Source organism: Micromys minutus (genome assembly GCF_963924665.1).
Source record: "Micromys minutus genome assembly, chromosome: 1".
NCBI lineage: Eukaryota > Metazoa > Chordata > Mammalia > Rodentia > Muridae > Micromys > Micromys minutus.
This window is the reverse complement of record NC_137969.1, coordinates 253,009,831-253,024,040: the sequence shown is the minus strand read 5'-3', so window position 1 is coordinate 253,024,040 and position 14,210 is coordinate 253,009,831. Positions and strand designations below refer to the sequence as shown.

Genomic DNA, 14,210 nt, shown 5'->3' with positions numbered 1-14,210 from the left:
ATTGAATCAAAGCTACAACCATTGGATCCGGTGGGCGTGAGGTTGGGACTTCACTTCTGTGAGACATTAACTCCTTCACCAGAGAACTGGAGAAGCCTGAGGTTAAACAAGTCTCTAAAGCACTTTCCCAAGGAGGAGCCTGGGCTTAGATGAGAGACTGAGGCTTTGTACTGGGCAGATGAGCTACAAGAGGCCCTCCGCCTGGCACCTGGGGTCTGTCTAGTGAGCCTTTCATTGAGGCGAATGAAAAATGCATTGTGTCCCTGTGACTTGAGCCCTGGCATGAAACCTGAGCTCCACTTCCTCCGGCCAAGTGAAGAAGGCCCAGTCTCTCACAGTTGTTCCCCACCCCATAGCCACCCACAGGGTTTCTCTGTTCTGCCTTGACTGTCCCAAAGTTCATTCTGTAGATCAGGCTAGCCTCAAACCCAGAAATAGCCACCTGTCTCTACCTCCCTAGCACTGGGAATAAAGGTGTGTCCTAAAGATGAGCTACTATCAGCTAGCTGATATTTTTTTAAGACATTATGTAAACCAGGCTGACCCCAAATTCAGAGTGGCCTCCAAGTGCTGGGGTTAAAGGTGTGTCCCCCAGCCTCCTGTCTTCACCACTGAGTATAAAGTTCACAAATACCTTCATATATGGCCTTTGTCATGTTGAAATAGTTTCCTTCTAGCCCAGTTTGTTGAGTGCATTTATCTTGAGACGGTGTTCAATTTTGTCTCCTTCTTCTTCTTCTTCTTCTTCTTCTTCTTCTTCTTCTTCTTCTTCTTCTTCTTCTTCTTCTTCTTCTTCTTCTTCTTCTTCTTCTTCTTCTTTTTCTTCTTCCTCTTCCTCTTCCTCTTCCTCTTCTTCTTGTAACAGACTTAGTTCATTTATTTTGTCTTTATGTGGGAGCCACAGCTGGAGCCTGGATCCTCTGAACAGAGACTCTGGTGTGGGTTTTCACAAGATGATCAATGAATTCCTGATAAGGAGACTTGGTAAACAGTATCTTTCCAGAGGTCAGGGGTCAGGTAGCTGTAGGTCTTGGAGATGGCATCAAAGGTGGCCTTGGCAAAGTTGCCCAGGATGGTAGCGCAGCCTCTGGCTGAAGTGTAGCAGTCATCCTATACTGGCCATCATCAGGAGCAGAGACAATGTCACTGCCTCTGGGGGCAGGAATGAGACACCAGCACAGAGCCACAGTGGCCTGTCACCTTGCATGGGACAGTGTGGGGCTTGCCAATCTTGTTCCCCCAGTAGCCTCTCCTCACAGGGACGATGGAAAGCTTGGCCAGGATGATGGCCCCTCAGATGGCAGTGGCAACCTCCTTGGAGCACTTAACACCAAGACTAACGTGACCATTGTAGTCCCCAATAGCGACAAAAGCCTTGACCCTGGTCCGCTGGCCAGCCCGGGTCTGCTTCTGCACTGGCATGATTTTCAGAACCTCATCCTTTAGAGATGCACCCAGGAAAAAGTCGATAATCCAGACTCCTTAATGGGCAGGGAAAACAGGTAGAGCTCCTCCAAAGACTTGATCTTCGTGTCTTTAACCAGGCGGCCCAGCTTGGTGACAGGAATCCACTCCTAGTCTTCAGCTTTACCTCCACGAGCCCCGAGGCCTCGACTTTTTTTTTTTTTTTTTTTTTTTAAGATTTAGTGTGTGTGTGTGTGTGTGTGTGTGTGTGTGTGTGTGTGTGTGCCCGCCCTTCATCCCTGCTTCTGTTTCAGGAGCGATGAGTGTGCTTGGCCTCTTCCTTCTCAATTCCATTACAGTCCTTCACCTGTGGGTCAGGAGAAGGCTGACCTGTGTGGCTCCAGGCTCCAGGCAGGCAGGCAGGATGACAGGAGAATGAGTTCCCTCATGTCACTGGCAGCTTCTGTCAGTGTTGGCCCAGGCAAGCACAGCTGACTGTCACCAGTTTCCCCTTTAGATCCATGACTACTTTAGGGTCCCAGGCTGCACTTTTGGCCCATTTGGCTGCACAGCGACAATCGGGTGAGGTTGGGTGTTCAAAGTTAGTGCGAGGTAACTAAGCTGTCTGCAATAGTTAAGTTTGATTGGAATAAGAAATGCTTAGAGCATCCGTAAGGCACACCTTTGGGCATGTCCGTGAGTGTTGTGGGTTTTCCTGGTGCTGTTTGTATTTTGATGCTAATTCTGCTTCCCCAAGAGGGGCTGCGTCGGAGAGACAAGGAGTGGATGGTGTACTCAGGTGATTTCACGTGGTCCTTCTCATCATTTTAACTGGTCAAATACAGTCTAGAGCCTGTGATTGGACAATGAAAAGAGGAGCTGAAAGTTTTAGAGAGGGAGGGAGAGGAAGGAGGAGGAGAGATGAGGGGAGGAAGGAGAGAGAAAGACAGAGATGGGAGGAAGATGATGCAGAAGTGCGTGGCCTGGAGGAACTGCAAGTAGCAAGGGGTCTCATAGCTGGGGACAGAGCAGTGTAGTGGTACGTCTGTCCAATCTAGGCATGCAGTTTATAAATGTTATAACTGAGTCGCGTGTTCCTTGTACAGGCTTATTGGGGTTTGGAGATTTACCTCAACACCTAAGTGTTTCCAGAGAGGGTTAAGTGAGGAAGGCAGACTCACTCTGGAGCAAGTGCTACCAATTAATGAGAGCTGGAGCAGACAGAATAAAATGGAGAAGTGCAGGAACCCATCTCTGTTCCCTGATCAACTTCCCCACATGTCACTGTGGCTTTAAGGTCCTCATCCTAGCTGTCTGCAAGTCAGTATTCTGCTAGCAGCCTTCAGATGAAGGTGTGGAACTCTCAGCTCCTCCTGCACCATGCCTGCCTGGATGCTTCCATGCTCCCGCCTTGATGATCATGGACTGAATCTCTGAACCTGTAAGCCTGCCCGAATTAGATGTTGTCCTTATAAGAGTTGCCTTGGTCATGGTATCTGTTCACAGCAGTAAACCCTAAGACACCTCCCTTCCAGTTCCCTAATGCCCTACCTGATGGAACAGCACCATGAAGGTACCTGGGACAGGGATGAGCCTTTGGAAGCTGGTGCTGGAGAAAACACCATAGAGGTGAAGGTAAGTCTTCCCACCAAGGAGCTGGTTGTTACATGAGCCCCATAAGGGCTCAGCATTGCTGACTTTTTGGCAGTGAACACTCAACAGTGTAGACAACAGCTTGGCGAGGCTGTTTGTTCTCAGTCTAGGCTAAGCCTTCTGAAGCCTACTGCCTGCCTGGCTGGGTCCTCCACACAGGAGAAAGCATTCTTAGGCTGAGGTTGCTATGCGTCCCTCACCAGGATGTATCCTCCCAGCCTGTAAACCAAATCCTCCCGCATTTAAGTTGCTCTCTGCCAAGTATTTTGCTTCGATGGGGAACAACGATGGGAAAACAAACTAATAGACTACATCTTTAAGAATTTGCCACCTGTGATGGTTTGTATATGCTCGGCCCAAGGTGTGGCACTATTAGAAGGGGTGGCTTTGTTAGGGTAGGAGTGTCACTGTAGGGTTGTGGGTCCTGCAACCAACAGCTTCACCACAGGTCATGGCCTGCTGCTTAGGGAGGTGGGATGAGGACAGTTTTACTGAGCTTGTCCCCTGTGCGCTGGGCAGGTGTTGTTGTTCTTAGGGAGATGCTGAAGCACCGCTCCAGCAAGAGACAGCTGGAGCTGGCTGGGGAGCCCAGGCCCGTGAAGAGGCTGGGTTTGTGGAGTTCCTAGTGGGCAGGGGGTATCGGGGAGCTCTGGCTGGCCCCACAGGGAGAGTCCTTGGCTTGACTACAGGCTTGGGCTTGGTGGTGGTTGGGTCATAGCTGGGAGTGCAGAGGCCTTCTACAGGAGATTAAACAGGGGTTCTATAGGCAAAGGCCTTCTTCATGCCTCCCCACATTCTGTGGTTTTAAATCACTTATTGCCATGGTAAAAAAGTGGGTGTGTAAAACCATAACCCCCACTTCTCAGGGTTGGCCTGAGATTAAATACCTCTTGCAGGATGGTATGTCTGTGAAGTTTATTGGATACTCCCTCCAAGCCTCTAGGTACCTCATTAGAACAGTGACCTCTGTCCTGAGCCTATGTGACCACCCACAGGTCAGGTATCTTTTCCCATTGTCTTGATCTGAGATGTTAGGAATGCCTCATGTACATGTGGGGGGCTTGAGGCATTGCCCTTACATGACTGAGGGCCATAAATTTATTGGGGGGGGCTGCTGCTAGTGACAGGAGCAGGCAAAGTTCCTCCTGTCCCTTCAGGGTCTACAAGGATTCAGAACCTTTAGCTCAACCAAGGACCAGACTACCTCTCATGGTCACCTTCCCCACATGTCACTGTGTCTTTAAGCTCCTCATCCTAGCTGCCTGTTAAGTCAGTATTCTGCTAGCAGCCTTCAGATGAAGATGTAGAACTCTCAGCTCCTCCTGCACTATGCCTGCCTGGATGCTGCCATGTTCCTGCCTTGATGATCATGGACTGAACCTCTGAACCAGTAAGCCAGCCCCAATTAAATGTTGTCATTTAAAAGACTTGCCTTGGTCATGGTGTCTGTTCACAGCGGTAAAACCCTAAGACACCTCCCTAATGCCTTCCTTACCTGATAGAACAGCACCATGAAGGTACCTGGGGCAAGGATGAGCCTTTGGATGCTGATGCTGGAGAAAACACCATAGAAGTGAAGGTAAGTCTTCCCACCAAGGAGCTGGTTGTTACATGAGCCCCATAAGGGCTCAGCATTGCTGACTGTTTTTGGCAGTGAACACTCAACAGTGTAGACAACAACTTGGTGAGATTGTTTGTGCTCAGTCTGCGCTAAGGTAGGCTACTGAAGCCTACTGCCTGCCTGGCTGGATCCTCCACACAGGCCCTCAATGGCTGGGCACAGGCTGACTGTACAAGTCTCACACACCCTGCTATTGGCTTCCTCTTCTGCAGTAGACACCCCTGGGGTGGTCATGTGACAAATGTAATCACCGCTACACCAGTGAGAGAATCTCAATCTCCCTCTTCTCTGGGTACCTCATTAGTCTTACAGTTTATTTGTTTATTAGTCTTCTCAACGATGAAGGCTCCTATATTTTCAGCCCGGATGTGAAGTGGAAACTTAAGGGTTCTTTTAAAAGTCAGTTGTGTTGGATGGTGTTTTGCTGGAACAAACACGTGAAGGGGTGTTTTCTTGAAGTGGACACAGGTGAAAGGCTGAGGCAGACTCGTGAAGGGACATTTCACTGAAACAGACACAGGTGAGAGACTGTTCTGCCGTAACAAACACAGAAAAAGGCACATGATGAATGATTCTTTACTAAGTGCGAGTATTGGTCCGTCTTACATTGTGTAGTTGAGCTACAGTTGTCAGGACTCCATAGAGAGAAACACACCAAAAAACTTACGGTGGTGAGCTCCAGTTTCCTGCAGCTTCCTCAGACTAGGGCTGATTGGCAGAGTGATGTCAGCGGAGACGGACTCACAGAATCTTACTAAATCAGACTCACGGGCCAAGACAAGACACACGATGAGGCAAGACCTGTGGCTGACACATGCTGTTTAAAGGATATGAACAGGACTCAGCAGACAGTGATGGAGGCTAAGCTGGGCTTGCTTACAGAGCTAGCTGTACAATGGTTGTTAACCTCAAGTCTTCGCTGATCTTTCCTTCACCTAGAAGCACAGTTGAGAACTTCTCCTGGTGTTTCTCCCTGGTCCCTATTTCTGACTTATGTTGAGGCTGAGGCCTGGCTGTTTCTTCCAGGCCCTGCCACTGCTGCTGATTTATGTTTGGTATCTAGGCTGCACTGAAGGTGTTTGAGTGGATTGAACTATAGTGCTGACTCCTGTGGACCAAACTGCCAGTTTCCTGACAACGAGGGTAAGATTTGCGCCAAAGAACCATTTCTAAACAGGCCCACTTTCTCTATATCCTTTCTTTTTCACTACCCCTGGTAGGTGCTGGGTTGAAAGGGAAGTTCAAGCATTTAAAAATCACCACTAAAATAGATTTAAAAACCACTTAAAGCTACACAGCCGAGGCTTCTGTTGCCCAGCTCTGGGTTGTGGGCTTACCCATCCTCAACAGGACTCATGGGCTTTGGCTTCTGTTACTAGACTGTCCACAGCACCAGGCTCAGGATTGTCCTCAAAGGCCTTCCTGTGAGGTCACAGGTTTGGATTATGGGGGTGGGGGGAGAGATAACAGCAGGCACGGACAAAATAGTTGCCAATTGGCTATGTCTGCTGCTGTCCCAAACACTAGGACAACGGTCTTTCCAAGCCTTTGGCCACAGTAGGTAGCACTTCTCGGTCTGAACATATGCTTGCCTGCCGGGACAAAGCAGCTATTTGACATCCTGAGCTGGCCTAGCTTCTTCCAAAAGACCCTGTTATTTCCCTGGTAAGCACAGATGTCATAGTTCGCCACTCAAAGTGACAGAGCAGGGTAAGGTCAGGGTCCTCTTCCAATATTGTCTGCAGAGAGATGAAACAGGAACACCAACTGCCCAGTCCACAAAATGCCAGACACACAGTGGCGGCCTCCCTTATCCCCCTCTAGATGAGATTCATAATGATCCCCAGGCATTATCCTGCCTGAACATCCCCTTGAGAACAAAGGCACAGGGACCCCTAGAACTCTGAGTTCACCGTGGGGAGGTCAGTTGGGGTCCAAGGGAAAGCACAGGGAACACCAAGGCAGGTGTCCTTCAATATCCTGAACTGTGTGATGTCATTCTCCCCCGGTGCTGGGATTATGAGTGGTTAGAGCCATCGTGTAGGAGCTGGGCATGAAACTCCAAGTTCTCTGGATGAACAGCCATTGTTTTACCTGCTGAGCCATTTCTCCAGCCCCGAACTGACTTCCAAGGCCTGGGTTGTAGCTCGGTTGGTAGAGTGCTCACCTAGAATGCTCATAGCCCTGGGTTTGAGCCCAGCACTAAATAAACTAGGTGTGGTGGTACATGCTGTGATCCTAACACTCGGGAGCTAGAAGCAGGAGAATGAAAAGATTAAGGTTATCCCTGGTGTACTTGCTGGTTTTGTGCCAACTTGACACAAGCTGGAGTTATCACAGAGAAAATGCCTCCATGAGATCCAGCTGTAAGGCATTTTCTCAACTAGTGATCAAGTGGGGAGGGCCCAGCTCATTGTGGGTGGTGCCATCCCTGGGCTGGTAGACCTGGGTTCTATAAGAAAGCAGGCTGAGCAAGCCAGGGGAAGCAAGTCAGTAAGTGACATCCCTCCATGGCTTCTGCATCAGCTCCTGCTTCCTGACCTGCTTGGGTTCCAGTCCTGACTTCTTTGTTGATGAACAGCAATGTGGAAGTGTAAGCTGAATACACCCTTTCCTCCCCTGCTTGCTTCTTGGTCATGATGTTTGTGCAGGAATAGAAACCCTGACTGTGACACCTGGCTACGTAGTAAATTCATGAGTTTGAGGCTAGCTTGGAATACTGAGGAAAGAAAAAGTTAAAGAATAATCATTCCAACCGGAAATAACTCAAGATAACACGGCTTTGTGATAATACTTGTAACAGAACTGTAAAATAATTTTAAATGTGGTCTCCAGAACAAGATCATAGCCCTCTACGTTGAAAGACTAAATCCTTCCTGTGTGACAGACACCCAAGAACAAATCTCTCCAAGTGTGAGCACACCATAAAGTCTGCAGAGAAACCCCTGTGGGCTGCAGGCTCAGGTGAGGCACCTGAAATAGCCGGGTGGTGGTGTGCACACCTTTAATCCCAGCACTCGGAAGGCAGAGGCAGGTGGATCTTTGTGAGTTCAAGGCCAGCCTGGACTACAGAGTGAGTTCCAGGACAGCCAGAGAAACCCTGTCTTGTTTGATCGTTGACTGATTTTATTAACCATGCTCTGTACAATTAAGACTTTGCCTGAGTATTAAGAATTGCCTATTTGCCAGGCAGGGGCGGCACAGGCCTTTCATTCTGGTACTGGATATTGTGGAACTCACTCTGTAGACCAGGCTGGCCTTGAACTCACTGAAATCCACCTGCCTCTGCCTCCGGTGCTAGGTTCAAGGCTTGCTCCACTATGCTTTCCAGGTTCTTAATGACTAAGAACCTGGAAGCAAAAGGTAGTTTCAACCACGTGACCACCTGGTTTTATCAAGGGCTTATAACTGGGGTGGGGGTGGGGGGATGAAGAAATGTTGTCATATTCAGGTTCAAACTGGTATATGGTGCCCCACACAGCATGGAATGATTTCGGTCAAACTAACTGTCATGATCTTGTCACTGGGAACACAGAATCCTTTTACACGGTCCCTTTTGTAGATTCTTAAAGTTTCTCCCATATGAAAATATTTAAAAAAACATACTCTGAAGGACACCCTAGGGCAGGCTCACTGGAGTTTGAGAGGAAAAAAGGGAAAAGGTGTGACCAGACGAGCTGGAGCTATCAAAGGGAAGAGGGCATTGGGTAAGAGAAAGCCACGCCTTCCCAGTAAGGGGTTGGCAGAGCAGGCCCACTCAGTCAGGAAGCCTGTGAGGTGGGCCAGCAGAGCAGAGACTGCCCCTGTCATATCTTCGCTGATCTTAGAGATGTCTGGGGTCTGGGCCTCTGTCTGCTGCCAGGAGGCTCCAGGAAGTCATGGAGCCTCACTGTCCCACCCCCAAAACTCTAGGCTTGCTGAATCCCAACAGGGGATGGGACAGAGTGACTGCATGCAGGTATGTATATATATGTATATATTAATGTATATATATGTACACACACACACACATATATATGAATACACACTCACATACACACACACACACACACACACACACATATGCCTGTGAAGCCAGCAAGTAGGATGGCTTTGGGGGAACACTGGGATTAGCATATGGGAGAAACCACTGACAGAAAGTTTGGATCACTGCCGCCGCCACAGGGCGACTCATAAAAGGTCACTATTTTCAGCATGTGGCCACTGAACTTCTGCTCACTTCCCACTTGGAGTGTTCTTACCCCCCCCCCCCCCGTTAGTCCTTCCTGTCTTCACTACTGTCTAGATGCCCTTACTTAAGTCTTTGTTCCAGGACACGAAAACTTGCTTTTCCATATTTAAACCCCAGTCATTAGCTAACTTGCGGTCTAGGGAAAGGAAGTAGATACTTGAAGAGCTGTCAATCTGTCACAACCACTCGGCTTCCTTCTTAGTGTGAGAGCCACTCTGCCCATAAGCAAACGAACAGGCCATATGTATTAGGATAAAGCTTTATTTACTCTGTATACAAGGGCTACACTTGGTCCCAGGGTGGTGGTGTTTGAGTCCTGTCCTCATGGAACATTAGCACACGGTAATTTCAGGGACTGTTTGTTTACATTCTTTTTGGTACATTTGTATATCTTTGCACACACATGGGGGTAGTAATGGATGCACATGCGTGGTGTATAATGCAAAAGTAACTCAGCAAGGCAATTTCTTTTTATAAAAAGGGTGCATGGGCTAGAACCCAAACCAGGCTAGCAACACACATGGCTGGGATGGCCTCTGTCCCTTACCCCCAGCATGGATGATGGCTGTGTCTCATTCCTTTGGTGGGAACTCCGCCTCACAGTTAGTGGCTAAACAGTGATAATGGCTACAGGGAAATTCTGGACATATGGGCCTTTGTTACACTACCCTTAAGGGGAAAAATCTTTTCTCATATACATGCCAATGCCCACAAAGGCCAGTAGAGGGCATCGGAGCCCCTGGGGCTTGAGTTACAGGTGGGTGGGAGCCGGGTGGGGGTGGGGAGGGGAAACAGGACACTGGAAGAGAGGCTGGTGTTAGTAATAGCGGAGGCATCTCTCCACCCCCCACACTTCTCTCTCATCACTGAACCTGGCTTTATCCTGTTAGCTAGCCATCTCTCTACCCCATTTTTATTTTTCTTGGGTTACGCTCCAGTTGTACAAGCCAAGAGTAAGTTCTTGGCCATTCTCCCAAGTGGCAAGCCTCCCAGGTTCTTGGTTTACAGTCATGAGTCACCATACCAGACTGCTACGTACCCCACCCCCACTCACTTTGTCACTCCTGTTACCAATTAATTTTACAGAGTACTTCAGAGTACAACCTCTGCTGAGCACACACATTGTCAGACAGCAACACACACACACACACACACACACACACACACACACAGGTGGCTTCCCTTAGCCCTTTCTGTGAACCCATGAGGCTGACTGTTCCCACGAATCAGACAAAGGAGCTGCCTTTGATCTGTGTCCTTCAGTCACCTGGGTGACATCCAGCACCCATTTCTGTTTCTCCTTTGAGTCTTTGTCCATTTACAAAAGAGGACGAGTTAATATGCTCTCGTGAGAATAAGAATTTCTGAGAAAACCCCGTAGAACAGGAGTGAAGGCAGTTAAGCCTGCTTTCTGTAACTTACACCAAGAAACAATGTGGGGTTCACTGCCAGAGTGGAATGCATGTATGCATGTGCAAACACTTGTGTACACATGCAAGTATGTATATGTGTATATGTGCATGTGTGTGCATATATGTGTGTGTGCATGTGTACATGTATATATGTGTGTATGTGTGAGACAATGACCATGCTGGATGTGGGTGGATGGCTCAGGAGACCCGCCTTGCTCTCAGATCATTGAGATCGGACATTAGGACCTTCCTCCTTGGCTTCTGTTCGCACGTTTGAGAGGCATGGTCATAAACGGCACTTCTGTTTTATTTGTCAATGCCACTACGTCCCTTAAACATTTTCCTTTGGTGTTCGAGGGTACCTTCAGATTTGGGGCTCAGGTGGAATTCGTGAAACACCATGTCAGGCTCTACCTCTGACGCCTTTACTGGAGGGTTTGACTCACCAGGAAGACTGAGCGGCACTATTCCAAACGATTGCTTTAATTCAATGGTTTGGTTTTCAGAGTCGGGTTATTTAAGTGGTTCCCCCCCCCCCTTCCTTCCTTGTTCTGTCCCTTTATCAGTGACCTGAATTCTCATGCATTCTTGATGGCTCTTTTCGCCAGGCCTTGTTGGACTGGGTGTGCTTTGCCTGCAAACTGCCAGCCTGGCCCCATTATCCCACAGAATACCCACCACACACTGTTTTCATGAACCCACGTGCACTTTGATCTCTGCATCCTATTTACTCAGACACAGGGATCAGGAGGCAGCTGAGCAGTCTCTCTGTTCCCGGCTCAGTTACCCACATACAAACAGCTGCCTTTATCCCCACTTTCCCCGTGTTCAGACTGAGTTACTCATGGCCAGCTTTCAAAAGCCGTAAAGGAAAATTCCAAATGCAAACAACCCACATGCTCTGAGCTGTTCTGATGCTCCGACAGCACGATGCCCATCCCCCACTGTCTTTCCTGCATTCCGCCTGGTTTGTGAACCTTTTATCCTGGGTATCCATACTATGTATGTGACCTGTACTAACCATAGGCGATGCCTCAATCAGTAGCCGGGGTCAACATCTTAGTGTGTTTACATACTCTCATCACAAGGGTCATATCCTAACGGGTTCTGAGATCTTAGCACTACTGACGCCATGTTTAAGGTACTACTCTGACCTGAGAACCCAGCATATAGGCCCCAATGAGCATGAAAATGGGAACAAAGGCCTAATCCATCAAAAACCTGGTCCATAGTTCCAGGATCCAGGAGAGTCCCTAAAAGAACAAACCCTGCCTTTTGGCTTCTGTAGTTTCTCTTCTGTCCTTGCTAACTGAAGTGTGTCAACCACAATGTGTTTTTCATGTATAAAAGATAAAGGACAGTGCAGCTTGCGGCTACATGATTTGGGCAAGTCCACCATGCAGCTGCTGGCGGGCAGTCTAGACTTTCTCTTTGGCTTTGAGAGAGTCCTGAGTTTTCTGGTGGGGTTACCTCACAGCAGCGTTGGATACAAATGACTCTTTTCAATTCTGGCAAGCTGTTAGTGTTAGCAACCAAGTGAACACTGCAGAAGGAAAGAGCTGACCTTGCAGACACAGCAGATGTGAGTTAGGCAGGGTTATCTAAAGGGACACAAATGACAAGGAAGGAATGATTTGATAGTGTGACCTACTGTCTGTGGCCCAGCTAGTCCAGCAATGGCTGTCTCTCCACAGAAGGACCAAAAATCCTGCTGTTGTTCAGTGAATGAGGCTGGATGTGTCAGCTTGTCTTTGGTTGTTGAACCCCAAAGAAGTAGGTCCTAGTACCATTGAGGGAGCACCTCAGCAGCAGGATAGATGAACTTGCCAGCTGGAGGGAGAGCAAGCAGGCAAAGTGAAGGCTTCTTGTTCCACAATCTTTTGTGTGATCTGCAACCAGATTTAGGGGGGTTCCCACCTCAAATGATCCAATCAAGAAAATCCCCACGCAGGCAAGACAAACTGGTTGGGTTCTAGTTGGTTCCATTTAGTTGACACACAGATGTAGTCAAACTGTCAATGGCAATTAGTTATCCCAAGCAGGCAGAAGCTACCTGGTCGTCACACCTTTTATCCCAGCATGCCCTCCCCCCTCCCTGCACGCACGCAGGCACGAACAGCAACTATCCCCAATTAAACCAAAGAAAAGATGGTTTTAAACACAGAACCACAGGGTCTGAAGAGAGGACTCAGCAGTTAGGAGTAGGTATTGCTTTTGCAGAGGACCTGAGTTCGAGTCTTAGCACCGTGTCAGAAGGCTGTAAACCACCCAGAACACCAGCTTTGTGGCACTCCCTCTTCTGGCCTCTTTGGACACCCACATTTACATACACTTGCCGACACATGAATAGAAGCAAATTTTAAGAGCAGAAACAGAACATTAGTGGGGCATAAGATAACTTCATCTGGCCTTCTCTACATGTGCATGGAGTCTCTGCAGAAGAAAGGAGAGGGAGTGGGTAAAACATTAAAAACATAATGGCTGAGTCAGCGCAATTACAAAACAAGACTTGCCTACTGTCTCCAGCCCGCCATCCCTAACAGAGGCACCTGTTCCTGGTGGCATAGTCTGGTGGCACAGAGCTTGCATGGGCTGAGCAGCTCAGAAAGCAGGAGGAGGAGGAAGAGTAGAGCAGGTCTAAGGACCAGAAGCTTCAAGGCGTACCTGGTGGTGAGCATCTCTAGGAAGAGGAGAAGGCAAGGATAGGCCCAGGAGTAGTGGCGTCCAAAGTCAAACAAGTCACATTGCATCTCACTGTGGAGAAAGACAAAAAGAACAAAAAAGGTGGGAAAGCCTCCCAACCAAGTGAAGAAGAATCCCACCATCTGGAAGAGGTTGAAAACAAAAAGCCTGAAGGAAATGTCAGAGGGAAAGACAGGTGACTTGTGCCTAACTTTCTATGGGCCATACCAATAGACCATGTTGATCACAATGAAGGGGAGAGGATGTTGGGAGATTTGTAGGGCAGGTGATGGAAGCCAAGGGAAGACTAAGGGGCAACGGATGAGGCCTTACATGTGTTTCTGAACCCCGGAGCCTGACAATTATCACAACTTTTGCCTCATACCATGAAATCCAAGGTTTTCTCTGGGCTCATAAAATGGTTACTGTTTTGTAAACTTGTATTTAGTGGAGTATTTTGGTCTTTCCACCTAACAGTTTCTACATAAACATTAATTGTTGCATTGAATTCTAAACATTCCTATCAACATGGCAATTTAACCCATTTTAGAAAAAATCTTTTTTATAACTTGAAATTAATAAAGCAATTTAAAAAGCAAAAAGAGAGAGATGAAAACTGTTAGAAATGTAAGGTGCAAAATGAAGCCCAAGTGTAGAAAAATAAAGAAAAGCATCTTACACCCAAAGCCAGACACAGAATTGTCCAGATGTGCACAGGTGGAGAGAATGTAATGCCAGACACAGAAATGTCCAGATGTGCACAGGTGGAGAGAATGTAATGCCAGACACAGAAATGTCCAGATGTGCACAGGTGGAGAGAATGTAATGCCAGACACAGAAATGTCCAGATGTGCACAGGTGGAGAGAATGTAATGCCAGACACAGAAATGTCCAGATGTGCACAGGTGGAGAGAATGTAATGCCAGACACAGAAATGTCCAGATGTGCACAGGTGGAGAGAATGTAATGCCAGACACAGAAATGTCCAGATGTGCACAGGTGGAGAGGAGGCACTAACAGCAGAGCAGACCTGCAAGGACTCTGGAAGGACAGCAGAAGACAAGACACCAGGATGGGTCCTAGGAAAGCCAAAAGAGCAAGGCAAGAATGTAACAGTCATGGCTGGAGGGCATGCACAATTCCTTGAGAACATATGGTGGCTGACATCTGTCATCCCAGAACTCAGTCTGAGGCAGGAGGTTGCCAT

At 48.1% G+C, this 14,210-nt stretch overlaps 1 pseudogene across 1 annotated transcript; it reads left to right on the top strand.

The window, feature by feature from the left end:
* The first annotated feature begins 2,946 nt into the window (after window positions 1-2,946).
* Window positions 2,947-13,393, top strand: LOC308418017 (protein BEX4-like; annotated as a pseudogene). Its single transcript has 4 exons — window positions 2,947-3,039; window positions 3,525-3,666; window positions 4,560-4,636; window positions 13,006-13,393. The product of its transcript is annotated as a protein BEX4-like (transcript).
* The last annotated feature ends 817 nt before the right edge of the window (window positions 13,394-14,210 follow it).